The sequence below is a fragment of the Balaenoptera acutorostrata genome, chromosome 9, assembly GCF_949987535.1.
Source record: "Balaenoptera acutorostrata chromosome 9, mBalAcu1.1, whole genome shotgun sequence".
Lineage (NCBI taxonomy): Eukaryota > Metazoa > Chordata > Mammalia > Artiodactyla > Balaenopteridae > Balaenoptera > Balaenoptera acutorostrata.
Genome location: NC_080072.1, coordinates 115,530,648 through 115,547,908, shown reverse-complemented (window position 1 = coordinate 115,547,908; position 17,261 = coordinate 115,530,648).

The window sequence follows — 17,261 nt, the reverse complement described above, 5'->3', positions numbered from 1 at the left end:
AACAGGAGGTTAAAGATGCTGATTCTCCAAGGAGGGAGATGGCTAGTAAATCGGCTGGAATGGCGAACCCGAGCAAAGGAGATGAGAAATGAGGTGCGTTTTAGAAACCTTTCCCGATCACACGGTGTACCATCTTCTGGGTTTCTCATGCCTGTTTTCGACGTAGGAAGATGCCCTTGAACCTGGAGATTGGGACCCATGGGATGGGTACCATGCAGTATTACTTGAAAGGGTCTGCGTTGGCTCACCCAACCTCACCGAACCTCTCAGCCCCAAGAGTGTCCACCCTTATGTCTCAATCAGCTGTGGGTCTAGATATGGTCAATCCAGGTTGCATCACAGCCCCTGAACGAATTTTGTAAGAATTTCTCTCTCTTTCACTGTCTTTGTTTCACGGGTTTTTAAAAGTAATTTATTTTTATAATGGGGTTTAGCTGCTTTTCACGGCTGTGTTTATGCCGCTTTACACCCCCTTGACTCACTTACAGAGAGATATCAATACATAGGTTTGAAGATTCTTACTAGTCAGATATATTCTTGTGCGGTGAATAGGGGGTGTTGAGTCCAGTTCACTGAAAAAGGAATAGGTCTTGTCTCTTACATATTGGGTTTATGGAACGGTATCTGAGCTAATTTGAAACCCTTGTTTTATGCATCACCCCACCTCACCTTTCCCGTTCAGCAGCCATAGTGTGTTTCCTAAACGTGTGACTCTGTTCTGTTTTGTAATTCAGTTCAAGTGTAGCGGTTTTTACATTCCCTCTACAAGTGATATCTTACGATAAGTGTCTTTTTCTGTGTGACTTATTTCACTTAGAATCGTCGTACCTAAATCCACTCATCGTGCTGCTACTAGCCTTATGACGTGGATTTCATGGCTGAGTGATATTCCATTGTACATGAGGACCACAACTTCTTTATCCATTTTTCTCTTTCCTAGGATATTTAAGGTGTAATGAAGTGGGGGTTCTTGTCAACAGAGCAGCCCTAAATTTTGGGGTGCCTGTGTCTTGCTGATTTTTAGTTTTCCCAATTTATACGCCCATGAGTGGAAGTGCCCTATGCTCTCCAAGCTGTGTTTTTTAGATGTTTCAGAACACACCGCACACTTCTCCAGAGTGGCTGTTGGCAATTTACATCCCACCCATCAGCGTAGCAAGGCTCCCATTTCTCCATGGCCGGTCCTGCACTTCTGGTTTGGACACTTTTTTCCGCATGGCCCTTTTGCCCGCTGGGAAGCAAGACTTCTTTGGAGCGCTGATTTGCCTTTCCAGGTTGCTTGGTTGGCCAAAAAGGGCGTATGCGTTTTTTCCTGAATATATTCAGGAAAAAACGCATACGCCCTTTTTGGCCAAGGGCATCATTGTCCACGTTTTGCCGCTTTTCATGTGCTTTCAAGGCGATTCGAATCTACCTCCTGAAATCTGTTTCCTGCAATTCTGCCTTGCTTTCAAAGCCTCTTCGTTGCCTTCCCTTAATATATTTGTGGACGAGAGGTATCATTTAAAACTCTGCAGGTTTGTGAATTGCAGTGCCCCTGAGCTCCATTTTTCATCTCGCTTTTTTGGGAGCTGTCCGCAAAAGCGCAGGATTCCTTCAGGCCCTCTTCTGGTTCTGGGGGGCAGGCTGAGCTTGTGCTTAATTCTTCTTCCTGATGGGAAAATAGAGTGACCTGTGCCTGTCCCAACACCTAGAGCTAGTCTCTCATTGGTTCCCCCTCTTCCCGTTCATCCTCAGGACAAATTGCAACCTGTACGGAACAGGAGGTTAAAGGTGCTGATTCTCCAAGGAGGGAGATGGCTAGTAAATCGGCTGGAATGGCGAACCCGAGCAAAGGAGATGAGAAATGAGGTGCGTTTTAGAAACCTTTCCCGATCACACGGTGTACCATCTTCTGGGTTTCTCATGCCTGTTTTCGACGTAGGAAGATGCCCTTGAACCTGGAGATTTGGGACCCATGGGATGGGTACCATGCAGTATTACTTGAAAGGGTCTGCGTTGGCTCACCCAACCTCACCGAACCTCTCAGCCCCAAGAGTGTCCACCCTTATGTCTCAATCAGCTGTGGGTCTAGATATGGTCAATCCAGGTTGCATCACAGCCCCTGAACGAATTTTGTAAGAATTTCTCTCTCTTTCACTGTCTTTGTTTCACGGGTTTTGAAAAGTAATTTATTTTTATAATGGGGTTTAGCTGCTTTTCACGGCTGTGTTTATGCCGCTTTACACCCCCTTGACTCACTTACAGAGAGATATCAATACATAGGTTTGAAGATTCTTACTAGTCAGATATATTCTTGTGCGGTGAATAGGGGGTGTTGAGTCCAGTTCACTGAAAAAGGAATAGCTCTTGTCTCTTACATATTGGGTTTATGGAACGGTATCTGAGCTAATTTGAAACCCTTGTTTTATGCATCACCCCACCTCACCTTTCCCGTTCAGCAGCCATAGTGTGTTTCCTAAACGTGTGACTCTGTTCTGTTTTGTAATTCAGTTCAAGTGTAGCGGTTTTTACATTCCCTCTAGAAGTGATATCTTATGATAAGTGTCTTTTTCTGTGTGACTTATTTCACTTAGAATCGTCGTACCTAAATCCACTCATCGTGCTGCTCCTAGCCTTATGACGTGGATTTCATGGCTGAGTGATATTCCATTGTACATGAGGACCACAACTTCTTTATCCATTTTTCTCTTTCCTAGGATATTTAAGGTGTAATGAAGTGGGGGTTCTTGTCAACAGAGCAGCCCTAAACTTTGGGGTGCCTGTGTCTTGCTGATTTTTAGTTTTCCCAATTTATACGCCCATGAGTGGAAGTGCCCTATGCTCTCCAAGCTGTGTGTTTTAGATGTTTCAGAACACACCGTACACTTCTCCAGAGTGGCTGTTGGCAATTTACATCCCACCCATCAGCGTAGCAAGGCTCCCATTTCTCCATGGCCGGTCCTGCATTTCTGGTTTGGACACTTTTTTCCGCATGGCCCTTTTGCCCGCTGGGAAGCGAGACTTCTTTGGAGCGCTGATTGGCCTTTCCAGGTTGCTTGGTTGGCCAAAAAGGGCGTATGCGTTTTTTCCTGAATATATTCAGGAAAAAACGCATACGCCCTTTTTGGCCAAGGGCATCATTGTCCACGTTTTGCCGCTTTTCATGTGCTTTCAAGGCGATTCGAATCTACCTCCTGAAATCTGTTTCCTGCAATTCTGCCTTGCTTTCAAAGCCTCTTCGTTGCCTTCCCTTAATATATTTGTGGACGAGAGGTATCATTTAAAACTCTGCAGGTTTGTGAATTGCAGTGCCCCTGAGCTCCATTTTTCAACTCGCTTTTTTGGGAGCTGGCCGCAAAAGCGCAGGATTGCTTCAGGCCCTCTTCTGGTTCTGGGGGGCAGGCTGAGCTTGTGCTTAATTCTTCTTCCTGATGGGAAAATAGAGTGACCTGTGCCTGTCCCAACACCTAGAGCTAGTCTCTCATTGGTTCCCCCTCTTCCCGTTCATCCTCAGGACAAATTGCAACCTGTACGGAACAGGAGGTTAAAGATGCTGATTCTCCAAGGAGGGAGATGGCTAGTAAATCGGCTGGAATGGCGAACCCGAGCAAAGGAGATGAGAAATGAGGTGCGTTTTAGAAACCTTTCCCGATCACACGGTGTACCATCTTCTGGGTTTCTCATGCCTGTTTTCGACGTAGGAAGATGCCCTTGAACCTGGAGATTGGGACCCATGGGATGGGTACCATGCAGTATTACTTGAAAGGGTCTGCGTTGGCTCACCCAACCTCACCGAACCTCTCAGCCCCAAGAGTGTCCACCCTTATGTCTCAATCAGCTGTGGGTCTAGATATGGTCAATCCAGGTTGCATCACAGCCCCTGAACGAATTTTGTAAGAATTTCTCTCTCTTTCACTGTCTTTGTTTCACGGGTTTTGAAAAGTAATTTATTTTTATAATGGGGTTTAGCTGCTTTTCACGGCTGTGTTTATGCCGCTTTACACCCCCTTGACTCACTTACAGAGAGATATCAATACATAGGTTTGAAGATTCTTACTAGTCAGATATATTCTTGTGCGGTGAATAGGGGGTGTTGAGTCCAGTTCACTGAAAAAGGAATAGGTCTTGTCTCTTACATATTGGGTTTATGGAACGGTATCTGAGCTAATTTGAAACCCTTGTTTTATGCATCACCCCACCTCACCTTTCCCGTTCAGCAGCCATAGTGTGTTTCCTAAACGTGTGACTCTGTTCTGTTTTGTAATTCAGTTCAAGTGTAGCGGTTTTTACATTCCCTCTACAAGTGATATCTTACGATAAGTGTCTTTTTCTGTGTGACTTATTTCACTTAGAATCGTCGTACCTAAATCCACTCATCGTGCTGCTACTAGCCTTATGACGTGGATTTCATGGCTGAGTGATATTCCATTGTACATGAGGACCACAACTTCTTTATCCATTTTTCTCTTTCCTAGGATATTTAAGGTGTAATGAAGTGGGGGTTCTTGTCAACAGAGCAGCCCTAAATTTTGGGGTGCCTGTGTCTTGCTGATTTTTAGTTTTCCCAATTTATACGCCCATGAGTGGAAGTGCCCTATGCTCTCCAAGCTGTGTTTTTTAGATGTTTCAGAACACACCGCACACTTCTCCAGAGTGGCTGTTGGCAATTTACATCCCACCCATCAGCGTAGCAAGGCTCCCATTTCTCCATGGCCGGTCCTGCACTTCTGGTTTGGACACTTTTTTCCGCATGGCCCTTTTGCCCGCTGGGAAGCAAGACTTCTTTGGAGCGCTGATTTGCCTTTCCAGGTTGCTTGGTTGGCCAAAAAGGGCGTATGCGTTTTTTCCTGAATATATTCAGGAAAAAACGCATACGCCCTTTTTGGCCAAGGGCATCATTGTCCACGTTTTGCCGCTTTTCATGTGCTTTCAAGGCGATTCGAATCTACCTCCTGAAATCTGTTTCCTGCAATTCTGCCTTGCTTTCAAAGCCTCTTCGTTGCCTTCCCTTAATATATTTGTGGACGAGAGGTATCATTTAAAACTCTGCAGGTTTGTGAATTGCAGTGCCCCTGAGCTCCATTTTTCATCTCGCTTTTTTGGGAGCTGTCCGCAAAAGCGCAGGATTGCTTCAGGCCCTCTTCTGGTTCTGGGGGGCAGGCTGAGCTTGTGCTTAATTCTTCTTCCTGATGGGAAAATAGAGTGACCTGTGCCTGTCCCAACACCTAGAGCTAGTCTCTCATTGGTTCCCCCTCTTCCCGTTCATCCTCAGGACAAATTGCAACCTGTACGGAACAGGAGGTTAAAGGTGCTGATTCTCCAAGGAGGGAGATGGCTAGTAAATCGGCTGGAATGGCGAACCCGAGCAAAGGAGATGAGAAATGAGGTGCGTTTTAGAAACCTTTCCCGATCACACGGTGTACCATCTTCTGGGTTTCTCATGCCTGTTTTCGACGTAGGAAGATGCCCTTGAACCTGGAGATTTGGGACCCATGGGATGGGTACCATGCAGTATTACTTGAAAGGGTCTGCGTTGGCTCACCCAACCTCACCGAACCTCTCAGCCCCAAGAGTGTCCACCCTTATGTCTCAATCAGCTGTGGGTCTAGATATGGTCAATCCAGGTTGCATCACAGCCCCTGAACGAATTTTGTAAGAATTTCTCTCTCTTTCACTGTCTTTGTTTCACGGGTTTTGAAAAGTAATTTATTTTTATAATGGGGTTTAGCTGCTTTTCACGGCTGTGTTTATGCCGCTTTACACCCCCTTGACTCACTTACAGAGAGATATCAATACATAGGTTTGAAGATTCTTACTAGTCAGATATATTCTTGTGCGGTGAATAGGGGGTGTTGAGTCCAGTTCACTGAAAAAGGAATAGCTCTTGTCTCTTACATATTGGGTTTATGGAACGGTATCTGAGCTAATTTGAAACCCTTGTTTTATGCATCACCCCACCTCACCTTTCCCGTTCAGCAGCCATAGTGTGTTTCCTAAACGTGTGACTCTGTTCTGTTTTGTAATTCAGTTCAAGTGTAGCGGTTTTTACATTCCCTCTAGAAGTGATATCTTATGATAAGTGTCTTTTTCTGTGTGACTTATTTCACTTAGAATCGTCGTACCTAAATCCACTCATCGTGCTGCTCCTAGCCTTATGACGTGGATTTCATGGCTGAGTGATATTCCATTGTACATGAGGACCACAACTTCTTTATCCATTTTTCTCTTTCCTAGGATATTTAAGGTGTAATGAAGTGGGGGTTCTTGTCAACAGAGCAGCCCTAAACTTTGGGGTGCCTGTGTCTTGCTGATTTTTAGTTTTCCCAATTTATACGCCCATGAGTGGAAGTGCCCTATGCTCTCCAAGCTGTGTGTTTTAGATGTTTCAGAACACACCGTACACTTCTCCAGAGTGGCTGTTGGCAATTTACATCCCACCCATCAGCGTAGCAAGGCTCCCATTTCTCCATGGCCGGTCCTGCATTTCTGGTTTGGACACTTTTTTCCGCATGGCCCTTTTGCCCGCTGGGAAGCGAGACTTCTTTGGAGCGCTGATTGGCCTTTCCAGGTTGCTTGGTTGGCCAAAAAGGGCGTATGCGTTTTTTCCTGAATATATTCAGGAAAAAACGCATACGCCCTTTTTGGCCAAGGGCATCATTGTCCACGTTTTGCCGCTTTTCATGTGCTTTCAAGGCGATTCGAATCTACCTCCTGAAATCTGTTTCCTGCAATTCTGCCTTGCTTTCAAAGCCTCTTCGTTGCCTTCCCTTAATATATTTGTGGACGAGAGGTATCATTTAAAACTCTGCAGGTTTGTGAATTGCAGTGCCCCTGAGCTCCATTTTTCAACTCGCTTTTTTGGGAGCTGGCCGCAAAAGCGCAGGATTGCTTCAGGCCCTCTTCTGGTTCTGGGGGGCAGGCTGAGCTTGTGCTTAATTCTTCTTCCTGATGGGAAAATAGAGTGACCTGTGCCTGTCCCAACACCTAGAGCTAGTCTCTCATTGGTTCCCCCTCTTCCCGTTCATCCTCAGGACAAATTGCAACCTGTACGGAACAGGAGGTTAAAGATGCTGATTCTCCAAGGAGGGAGATGGCTAGTAAATCGGCTGGAATGGCGAACCCGAGCAAAGGAGATGAGAAATGAGGTGCGTTTTAGAAACCTTTCCCGATCACACGGTGTACCATCTTCTGGGTTTCTCATGCCTGTTTTCGACGTAGGAAGATGCCCTTGAACCTGGAGATTGGGACCCATGGGATGGGTACCATGCAGTATTACTTGAAAGGGTCTGCGTTGGCTCACCCAACCTCACCGAACCTCTCAGCCCCAAGAGTGTCCACCCTTATGTCTCAATCAGCTGTGGGTCTAGATATGGTCAATCCAGGTTGCATCACAGCCCCTGAACGAATTTTGTAAGAATTTCTCTCTCTTTCACTGTCTTTGTTTCACGGGTTTTGAAAAGTAATTTATTTTTATAATGGGGTTTAGCTGCTTTTCACGGCTGTGTTTATGCCGCTTTACACCCCCTTGACTCACTTACAGAGAGATATCAATACATAGGTTTGAAGATTCTTACTAGTCAGATATATTCTTGTGCGGTGAATAGGGGGTGTAGAGTCCAGTTCACTGAAAAAGGAATAGGTCTTGTCTCTTACATATTGGGTTTATGGATCGGTATCTGAGCTAATTTGAAACCCTTGTTTTATGCATCACCCCACCTCACCTTTCCCGTTCAGCAGCCATAGTGTGTTTCCTAAACGTGTGACTCTGTTCTGTTTTGTAATTCAGTTCAAGTGTAGCGGTTTTTACATTCCCTCTACAAGTGATATCTTACGATAAGTGTCTTTTTCTGTGTGACTTATTTCACTTAGAATCGTCGTACCTAAATCCACTCATCGTGCTGCTACTAGCCTTATGACGTGGATTTCATGGCTGAGTGATATTCCATTGTACATGAGGACCACAACTTCTTTATCCATTTTTCTCTTTCCTAGGATATTTAAGGTGTAATGAAGTGGGGGTTCTTGTCAACAGAGCAGCCCTAAACTTTGGGGTGCCTGTGTCTTGCTGATTTTTAGTTTTCCCAATTTATACGCCCATGAGTGGAAGTGCCCTATGCTCTCCAAGCTGTGTTTTTTAGATGTTTCAGAACACACCGTACACTTCTCCAGAGTGGCTGTTGGCAATTTACATCCCACCCATCAGCGTAGCAAGGCTCCCATTTCTCCATGGCCGGTCCTGCATTTCTGGTTTGAACACTTTTTTCCGCATGGCCCTTTTGCCCGCTGGGAAGCGAGACTTCTTTGGAGCGCTGATTGGCATTTCCAGGTTGCTTGGTTGGCCAAAAAGGGCGTATGCGTTTTTTCCTGAATATATTCAGGAAAAAACGCATACGCCCTTTTTGGCCAAGGGCCTCATTGTCCACGTTTTGCCGCTTTTCATGTGCTTTCAAGGCGATTCGAATCTACCTCCTGAAATCTGTTGCCTGCAATTCTGCCTTGCTTTCAAAGCCTCTTCGTTGCCTTCCCTTAATATATTTGTGGACGAGAGGTATCATTTAAAACTCTGCAGGTTTGTGAATTGCAGTGCCCCTGAGCTCCATTTTTCAACTCGCTTTTTTGGGAGCTGGCCGCAAAAGCGCAGGATTGCTTCAGGCCCTCTTCTGGTTCTGGGGGGCAGGCTGAGCTTGTGCTTAATTCTTCTTCCTGATGGGAAAATAGAGTGACCTGTGCCTGTCCCAACACCTAGAGCTAGTCTCTCATTGGTTCCCCCTCTTCCCGTTCATCCTCAGGACAAATTGCAACCTGTACGGAACAGGAGGTTAAAGATGCTGATTCTCCAAGGAGGGAGATGGCTAGTAAATCGGCTGGAATGGCGAACCCGAGCCAAGGAGATGAGAAATGAGGTGCGTTTTAGAAACCTTTCCCGATCACACGGTGTACCATCTTCTGGGTTTCTCATGCCTGTTTTCGACGTAGGAAGATGCCCTTGAACCTGGAGATTGGGACCCATGGGATGGGTACCATGCAGTATTACTTGAAAGGGTCTGCGTTGGCTCACCCAACCTCACCGAACCTCTCAGCCCCAAGAGTGTCCACCCTTATGTCTCAATCAGCTGTGGGTCTAGATATGGTCAATCCAGGTTGCATCACAGCCCCTGAACGAATTTTGTAAGAATTTCTCTCTCTTTCACTGTCTTTGTTTCACTGATTTTGAAAAGTAATTTATTTTTATAATGGGGTTTAGCTGCTTTTCACGGCTGTGTTTATGCCGCTTTACACCCCCTTGACTCACTAACACAGAGATATCAATACATAGGTTTGAAGATTCTTACTAGTCAGATATATTCTTGTGCGGTGAATAGGGGGTGTTGAGTCCAGTTCACTGAAAAAGGAATAGGTCTTGTCTCTTACATATTGGGTTTATGGAACGGTATCTGAGCTAATTTGAAACCCTTGTTTTATGCATCACCCCACCTCACCTTTCCCGTTCAGCAGCCATAGTGTGTTTCCTAAACGTGTGACTCTGTTCTGTTTTGTAATTCAGTTCAAGTGTAGCGGTTTTTACATTCCCTCTACAAGTGATATCTTACGATAAGTGTCTTTTTCTGTGTGACTTATTTCACTTAGAATCGTCGTACCTAAATCCACTCATCGTGCTGCTACTAGCCTTATGACGTGGATTTCATGGCTGAGTGATATTCCATTGTACATGAGGACCACAACTTCTTTATCCATTTTTCTCTTTCCTAGGATATTTAAGGTGTAATGAAGTGGGGGTTCTTGTCAACAGAGCAGCCCTAAATTTTGGGGTGCCTGTGTCTTGCTGATTTTTAGTTTTCCCAATTTATACGCCCATGAGTGGAAGTGCCCTATGCTCTCCAAGCTGTGTTTTTTAGATGTTTCAGAACACACCGTACACTTCTCCAGAGTGGCTGTTGGCAATTTACATCCCACCCATCAGCGTAGCAAGGCTCCCATTTCTCCATGGCCGGTCCTGCATTTCTGGTTTGGACACTTTTTTCCGCATGGCCCTTTTGCCCGCTGGGAAGCGAGACTTCTTTGGAGCGCTGATTTGCCTTTCCAGGTTGCTTGGTTGGCCAAAAAGGGCGTATGCGTTTTTTCCTGAATATATTCAGGAAAAAACGCATACGCCCTTTTTGGCCAAGGGCATCATTGTCCACGTTTTGCCGCTTTTCATGTGCTTTCAAGGCGATTCGAATCTACCTCCTGAAATCTGTTGCCTGCAATTCTGCCTTGCTTTCAAAGCCTCTTCGTTGCCTTCCCTTAATATATTTGTGGATGAGAGGTATCATTTAAAACTCTGCAGGTTTGTGAATTGCAGTGCCCCTGAGCTCCATTTTTCAACTCGCTTTTTTGGGAGCTGTCCGCAAAAGCGCAGGATTGCTTCAGGCCCTCTTCTGGTTCTGGGGGGCAGGCTGAGCTTGTGCTTAATTCTTCTTCCTGATGGGAAAATAGAGTGACCTGTGCCTGTCCCAACACCTAGAGCTAGTCTCTCATTGGTTCCCCCTCTTCCCGTTCATCCTCAGGACAAATTGCAACCTGTACGGAACAGGAGGTTAAAGATGCTGATTCTCCAAGGAGGGAGATGGCTAGTAAATCGGCTGGAATGGCGAACCCGAGCAAAGGAGATGAGAAATGAGGTGCGTTTTAGAAACCTTTCCCGATCACACGGTGTACCATCTTCTGGGTTTCTCATGCCTGTTTTCGACGTAGGAAGATGCCCTTGAACCTGGAGATTGGGACCCATGGGATGGGTACCATGCAGTATTACTTGAAAGGGTCTGCGTTGGCTCACCCAACCTCACCGAACCTCTCAGCCCCAAGAGTGTCCACCCTTATGTCTCAATCAGCTGTGGGTCTAGATATGGTCAATCCAGGTTGCATCACAGCCCCTGAACGAATTTTGTAAGAATTTCTCTCTCTTTCACTGTCTTTGTTTCACGGGTTTTGAAAAGTAATTTATTTTTATAATGGGGTTTAGCTGCTTTTCACGGCTGTGTTTATGCCGCTTTACACCCCCTTGACTCACTTACAGAGAGATATCAATACATAGGTTTGAAGATTCTTACTAGTCAGATATATTCTTGTGCGGTGAATAGGGGGTGTAGAGTCCAGTTCACTGAAAAAGGAATAGGTCTTGTCTCTTACATATTGGGTTTATGGAACGGTATCTGAGCTAATTTGAAACCCTTGTTTTATGCATCACCCCACCTCACCTTTCCCGTTCAGCAGCCATAGTGTGTTTCCTAAACGTGTGACTCTGTTCTGTTTTGCAATTAAGTTCAAGTGTAGCGGTTTTTACATTCCCTCTACAAGTGATATCTTATGATAAGTGTGTTTTTCTGTGTGACTTATTTCACTTAGAATCGTCGTACCTAAATCCACTCATCGTGCTGCTACTAGCCTTATGACGTTGATTTCATGGCTGAGTGATATTCCATTGTACATGAGGACCACAACTTCTTTATCCATTTTTCTCTTTCCTAGGATATTTAAGGTGTAATGAAGTGGGGGTTCTTGTCAACAGAGCAGCCCTAAACTTTGGGGTGCCTGTGTCTTGCTGATTTTTAGTTTTCCCAATTTATACGCCCATGAGTGGAAGTGCCCTATGCTCTCCAAGCTGTGTTTTTTAGATGTTTCAGAACACACCGTACACTTCTCCAGAGTGGCTGTTGGCAATTTACATCCCACCCATCAGCGTAGCAAGGCTCCCATTTCTCCATGGCCGGTCCTGCATTTCTGGTTTGGACACTTTTTTCCGCATGGCCCTTTTGCCCGCTGGGAAGCGAGACTTCTTTGGAGCGCTGATTGGCATTTCCAGGTTGCTTGGTTGGCCAAAAAGGGCGTATGCGTTTTTTCCTGAATATATTCAGGAAAAAACGCATACGCCCTTTTTGGCCAAGGGCATCATTGTCCACGTTTTGCCGCTTTTCATGTGCTTTCAAGGCGATTCGAATCTACCTCCTGAAATCTGTTGCCTGCAATTCTGCCTTGCTTTCAAAGCCTCTTCGTTGCCTTCCCTTAATATATTTGTGGACGAGAGGTATCATTTAAAACTCTGCAGGTTTGTGAATTGCAGTGCCCCTGAGCTCCATTTTTCAACTCGCTTTTTTGGGAGCTGGCCGCAAAAGCGCAGGATTGCTTCAGGCCCTCTTCTGGTTCTGGGGGGCAGGCTGAGCTTGTGCTTAATTCTTCTTCCTGATGGGAAAATAGAGTGACCTGTGCCTGTCCCAACACCTAGAGCTAGTCTCTCATTGGTTCCCCCTCTTCCCGTTCATCCTCAGGACAAATTGCAACCTGTACGGAACAGGAGGTTAAAGATGCTGATTCTCCAAGGAGGGAGATGGCTAGTAAATCGGCTGGAATGGCGAACCCGAGCCAAGGAGATGAGAAATGAGGTGCGTTTTAGAAACCTTTCCCGATCACACGGTGTACCATCTTCTGGGTTTCTCATGCCTGTTTTCGACGTAGGAAGATGCCCTTGAACCTGGAGATTGGGACCCATGGGATGGGTACCATGCAGTATTACTTGAAAGGGTCTGCGTTGGCTCACCCAACCTCACCGAACCTCTCAGCCCCAAGAGTGTCCACCCTTATGTCTCAATCAGCTGTGGGTCTAGATATGGTCAATCCAGGTTGCATCACAGCCCCTGAACGAATTTTGTAAGAATTTCTCTCTCTTTCACTGTCTTTGTTTCACTGATTTTGAAAAGTAATTTATTTTTATAATGGGGTTTAGCTGCTTTTCACGGCTGTGTTTATGCCGCTTTACACCCCCTTGACTCACTAACACAGAGATATCAATACATAGGTTTGAAGATTCTTACTAGTCAGATATATTCTTGTGCGGTGAATAGGGGGTGTTGAGTCCAGTTCACTGAAAAAGGAATAGGTCTTGTCTCTTACATATTGGGTTTATGGAACGGTATCTGAGCTAATTTGAAACCCTTGTTTTATGCATCACCCCACCTCACCTTTCCCGTTCAGCAGCCATAGTGTGTTTCCTAAACGTGTGACTCTGTTCTGTTTTGTAATTCAGTTCAAGTGTAGCGGTTTTTACATTCCCTCTACAAGTGATATCTTACGATAAGTGTCTTTTTCTGTGTGACTTATTTCACTTAGAATCGTCGTACCTAAATCCACTCATCGTGCTGCTACTAGCCTTATGACGTGGATTTCATGGCTGAGTGATATTCCATTGTACATGAGGACCACAACTTCTTTATCCATTTTTCTCTTTCCTAGGATATTTAAGGTGTAATGAAGTGGGGGTTCTTGTCAACAGAGCAGCCCTAAATTTTGGGGTGCCTGTGTCTTGCTGATTTTTAGTTTTCCCAATTTATACGCCCATGAGTGGAAGTGCCCTATGCTCTCCAAGCTGTGTTTTTTAGATGTTTCAGAACACACCGTACACTTCTCCAGAGTGGCTGTTGGCAATTTACATCCCACCCATCAGCGTAGCAAGGCTCCCATTTCTCCATGGCCGGTCCTGCATTTCTGGTTTGGACACTTTTTTCCGCATGGCCCTTTTGCCCGCTGGGAAGCGAGACTTCTTTGGAGCGCTGATTGGCATTTCCAGGTTGCTTGGTTGGCCAAAAAGGGCGTATGCGTTTTTTCCTGAATATATTCAGGAAAAAACGCATACGCCCTTTTTGGCCAAGGGCATCATTGTCCACGTTTTGCCGCTTTTCATGTGCTTTCAAGGCGATTCGAATCTACCTCCTGAAATCTGTTGCCTGCAATTCTGCCTTGCTTTCAAAGCCTCTTCGTTGCCTTCCCTTAATATATTTGTGGATGAGAGGTATCATTTAAAACTCTGCAGGTTTGTGAATTGCAGTGCCCCTGAGCTCCATTTTTCAACTCGCTTTTTTGGGAGCTGGCCGCAAAAGCGCAGGATTGCTTCAGGCCCTCTTCTGGTTCTGGGGGGCAGGCTGAGCTTGTGCTTAATTCTTCTTCCTGATGGGAAAATAGAGTGACCTGTGCCTGTCCCAACACCTAGAGCTAGTCTCTCATTGGTTCCCCCTCTTCCCGTTCATCCTCAGGACAAATTGCAACCTGTACGGAACAGGAGGTTAAAGATGCTGATTCTCCAAGGAGGGAGATGGCTAGTAAATCGGCTGGAATGGCGAACCCGAGCAAAGGAGATGAGAAATGAGGTGCGTTTTAGAAACCTTTCCCGATCACACGGTGTACCATCTTCTGGGTTTCTCATGCCTGTTTTCGACGTAGGAAGATGCCCTTGAACCTGGAGATTGGGACCCATGGGATGGGTACCATGCAGTATTACTTGAAAGGGTCTGCGTTGGCTCACCCAACCTCACCGAACCTCTCAGCCCCAAGAGTGTCCACCCTTATGTCTCAATCAGCTGTGGGTCTAGATATGGTCAATCCAGGTTGCATCACAGCCCCTGAACGAATTTTGTAAGAATTTCTCTCTCTTTCACTGTCTTTGTTTCACGGGTTTTGAAAAGTAATTTATTTTTATAATGGGGTTTAGCTGCTTTTCACGGCTGTGTTTATGCCGCTTTACACCCCCTTGACTCACTTACAGAGAGATATCAATACATAGGTTTGAAGATTCTTACTAGTCAGATATATTCTTCTGCGGTGAATAGGGGGTGTAGAGTCCAGTTCACTGAAAAAGGAATAGGTCTTGTCTCTTACATATTGGGTTTATGGAACGGTATCTGAGCTAATTTGAAACCCTTGTTTTATGCATCACCCCACCTCACCTTTCCCGTTCAGCAGCCATAGTGTGTTTCCTAAACGTGTGACTCTGTTCTGTTTTGTAATTCAGTTCAAGTGTAGCGGTTTTTACATTCCCTCTACAAGTGATATCTTACGATAAGTGTCTTTTTCTGTGTGACTTATTTCACTTAGAATCGTCGTACCTAAATCCACTCATCGTGCTGCTACTAGCCTTATGACGTTGATTTCATGGCTGAGTGATATTCCATTGTACATGAGGACCACAACTTCTTTATCCATTTTTCTCTTTCCTAGGATATTTAAGGTGTAATGAAGTGGGGGTTCTTGTCAACAGAGCAGCCCTAAACTTTGGGGTGCCTGTGTCTTGCTGATTTTTAGTTTTCCCAATTTATACGCCCATGAGTGGAAGTGCCCTATGCTCTCCAAGCTGTGTTTTTTAGATGTTTCAGAACACACCGTACACTTCTCCAGAGTGGCTGTTGGCAATTTACATCCCACCCATCAGCGTAGCAAGGCTCCCATTTCTCCATGGCCGGTCCTGCATTTCTGGTTTGAACACTTTTTTCCGCATGGCCCTTTTGCCCGCTGGGAAGCGAGACTTCTTTGGAGCGCTGATTGGCATTTCCAGGTTGCTTGGTTGGCCAAAAAGGGCGTATGCGTTTTTTCCTGAATATATTCAGGAAAAAACGCATACGCCCTTTTTGGCCAAGGGCATCATTGTCCACGTTTTGCCGCTTTTCATGTGCTTTCAAGGCGATTCGAATCTACCTCCTGAAATCTGTTGCCTGCAATTCTGCCTTGCTTTCAAAGCCTCTTCGTTGCCTTCCCTTAATATATTTGTGGACGAGAGGTATCATTTAAAACTCTGCAGGTTTGTGAATTGCAGTGCCCCTGAGCTCCATTTTTCAACTCGCTTTTTTGGGAGCTGGCTGCAAAAGCGCAGGATTGCTTCAGGCCCTCTTCTGGTTCTGGGGGGCAGGCTGAGCTTGTGCTTAATTCTTCTTCCTGATGGGAAAATAGAGTGACCTGTGCCTGTCCCAACACCTAGAGCTAGTCTCTCATTGGTTCCCCCTCTTCCCGTTCATCCTCAGGACAAATTGCAACCTGTACGGAACAGGAGGTTAAAGATGCTGATTCTCCAAGGAGGGAGATGGCTAGTAAATCGGCTGGAATGGCGAACCCGAGCAAAGGAGATGAGAAATGAGGTGCGTTTTAGAAACCTTTCCCGATCACACGGTGTACCATCTTCTGGGTTTCTCATGCCTGTTTTCGACGTAGGAAGATGCCCTTGAACCTGGAGATTGGGACCCATGGGCTGGGTACCATGCAGTATTACTTGAAAGGGTCTGCGTTGGCTCACCCAACCTCACCGAACCTCTCAGCCCCAAGAGTGTCCACCCTTATGTCTCAATCAGCTGTGGGTCTAGATATGGTCAATCCAGGTTGCATCACAGCCCCTGAACGAATTTTGTAAGAATTTCTCTCTCTTTCACTGTCTTTGTTTCACGGGTTTTGAAAAGTAATTTATTTTTATAATGGGGTTTAGCTGCTTTTCACGGCTGTGTTTATGCCGCTTTACACCCCCTTGACTCACTTACAGAGAGATATCAATACATAGGTTTGAAGATTCTTACTAGTCAGATATATTCGTGTGCGGTGAATAGGGGGTGTTGAGTCCAGTTCACTGAAAAATGAATAGGTCTTGTCTCTTACATATTGGGTTTATGGAACGGTATCTGAGCTAATTTGAAACCCTTGTTTTATGCATCACCCCACCTCACCTTTCCCGTTCAGCAGCCATAGTGTGTTTCCTAAACGTGTGACTCTGTTCTGTTTTGTAATTCAGTTCAAGTGTAGCGGTTTTTACATTCCCTCTAGAAGTGATATCTTATGATAAGTGTCTTTTTCTGTGTGACTTAATTCACTTAGAATCGTCGTACCTAAATCCACTCATCGTGCTGCTACTAGACTTATGACGTGGATTTCATGGCTGAGTGATATTCCATTGTACATGAGGACCACAACTTCTTTATCCATTTTTCTCTTTCCTAGGATATTTAAGGTGTAATGAAGTGGGGGTTCTTGTCAACAGAGCAGCCCTAAATTTTGGGGTGCCTGTGTCTTGCTGATTTTTAGTTTTCCCAATTTATACGCCCATGAGTGGAAGTGCCCTATGCTCTCCAAGCTGTGTGTTTTAGATGTTTCAGAACACACCGTACACTTCTCCAGAGTGGCTGTTGGCAATTTACATCCCACCCATCAGCGTAGCAAGGCTCCCATTTCTCCATGGCCGGTCCTGCATTTCTGGTTTGGACACTTTTTTCCGCATGGCCCTTTTGCCCGCTGGGAAGCGAGACTTCTTTGGAGCGCTGATTGGCCTTTCCAGGTTGCTTGGTTGGCCAAAAAGGGCGTATGCGTTTTTTCCTGAATATATTCAGGAAAAAACGCATACGCCCTTTTTGGCCAAGGGCATCATTGTCCACGTTTTGCCGCTTTTCATGTGCTTTCAAGGCGATTCGAATCTACCTCCTGAAATCTGTTGCCTGCAA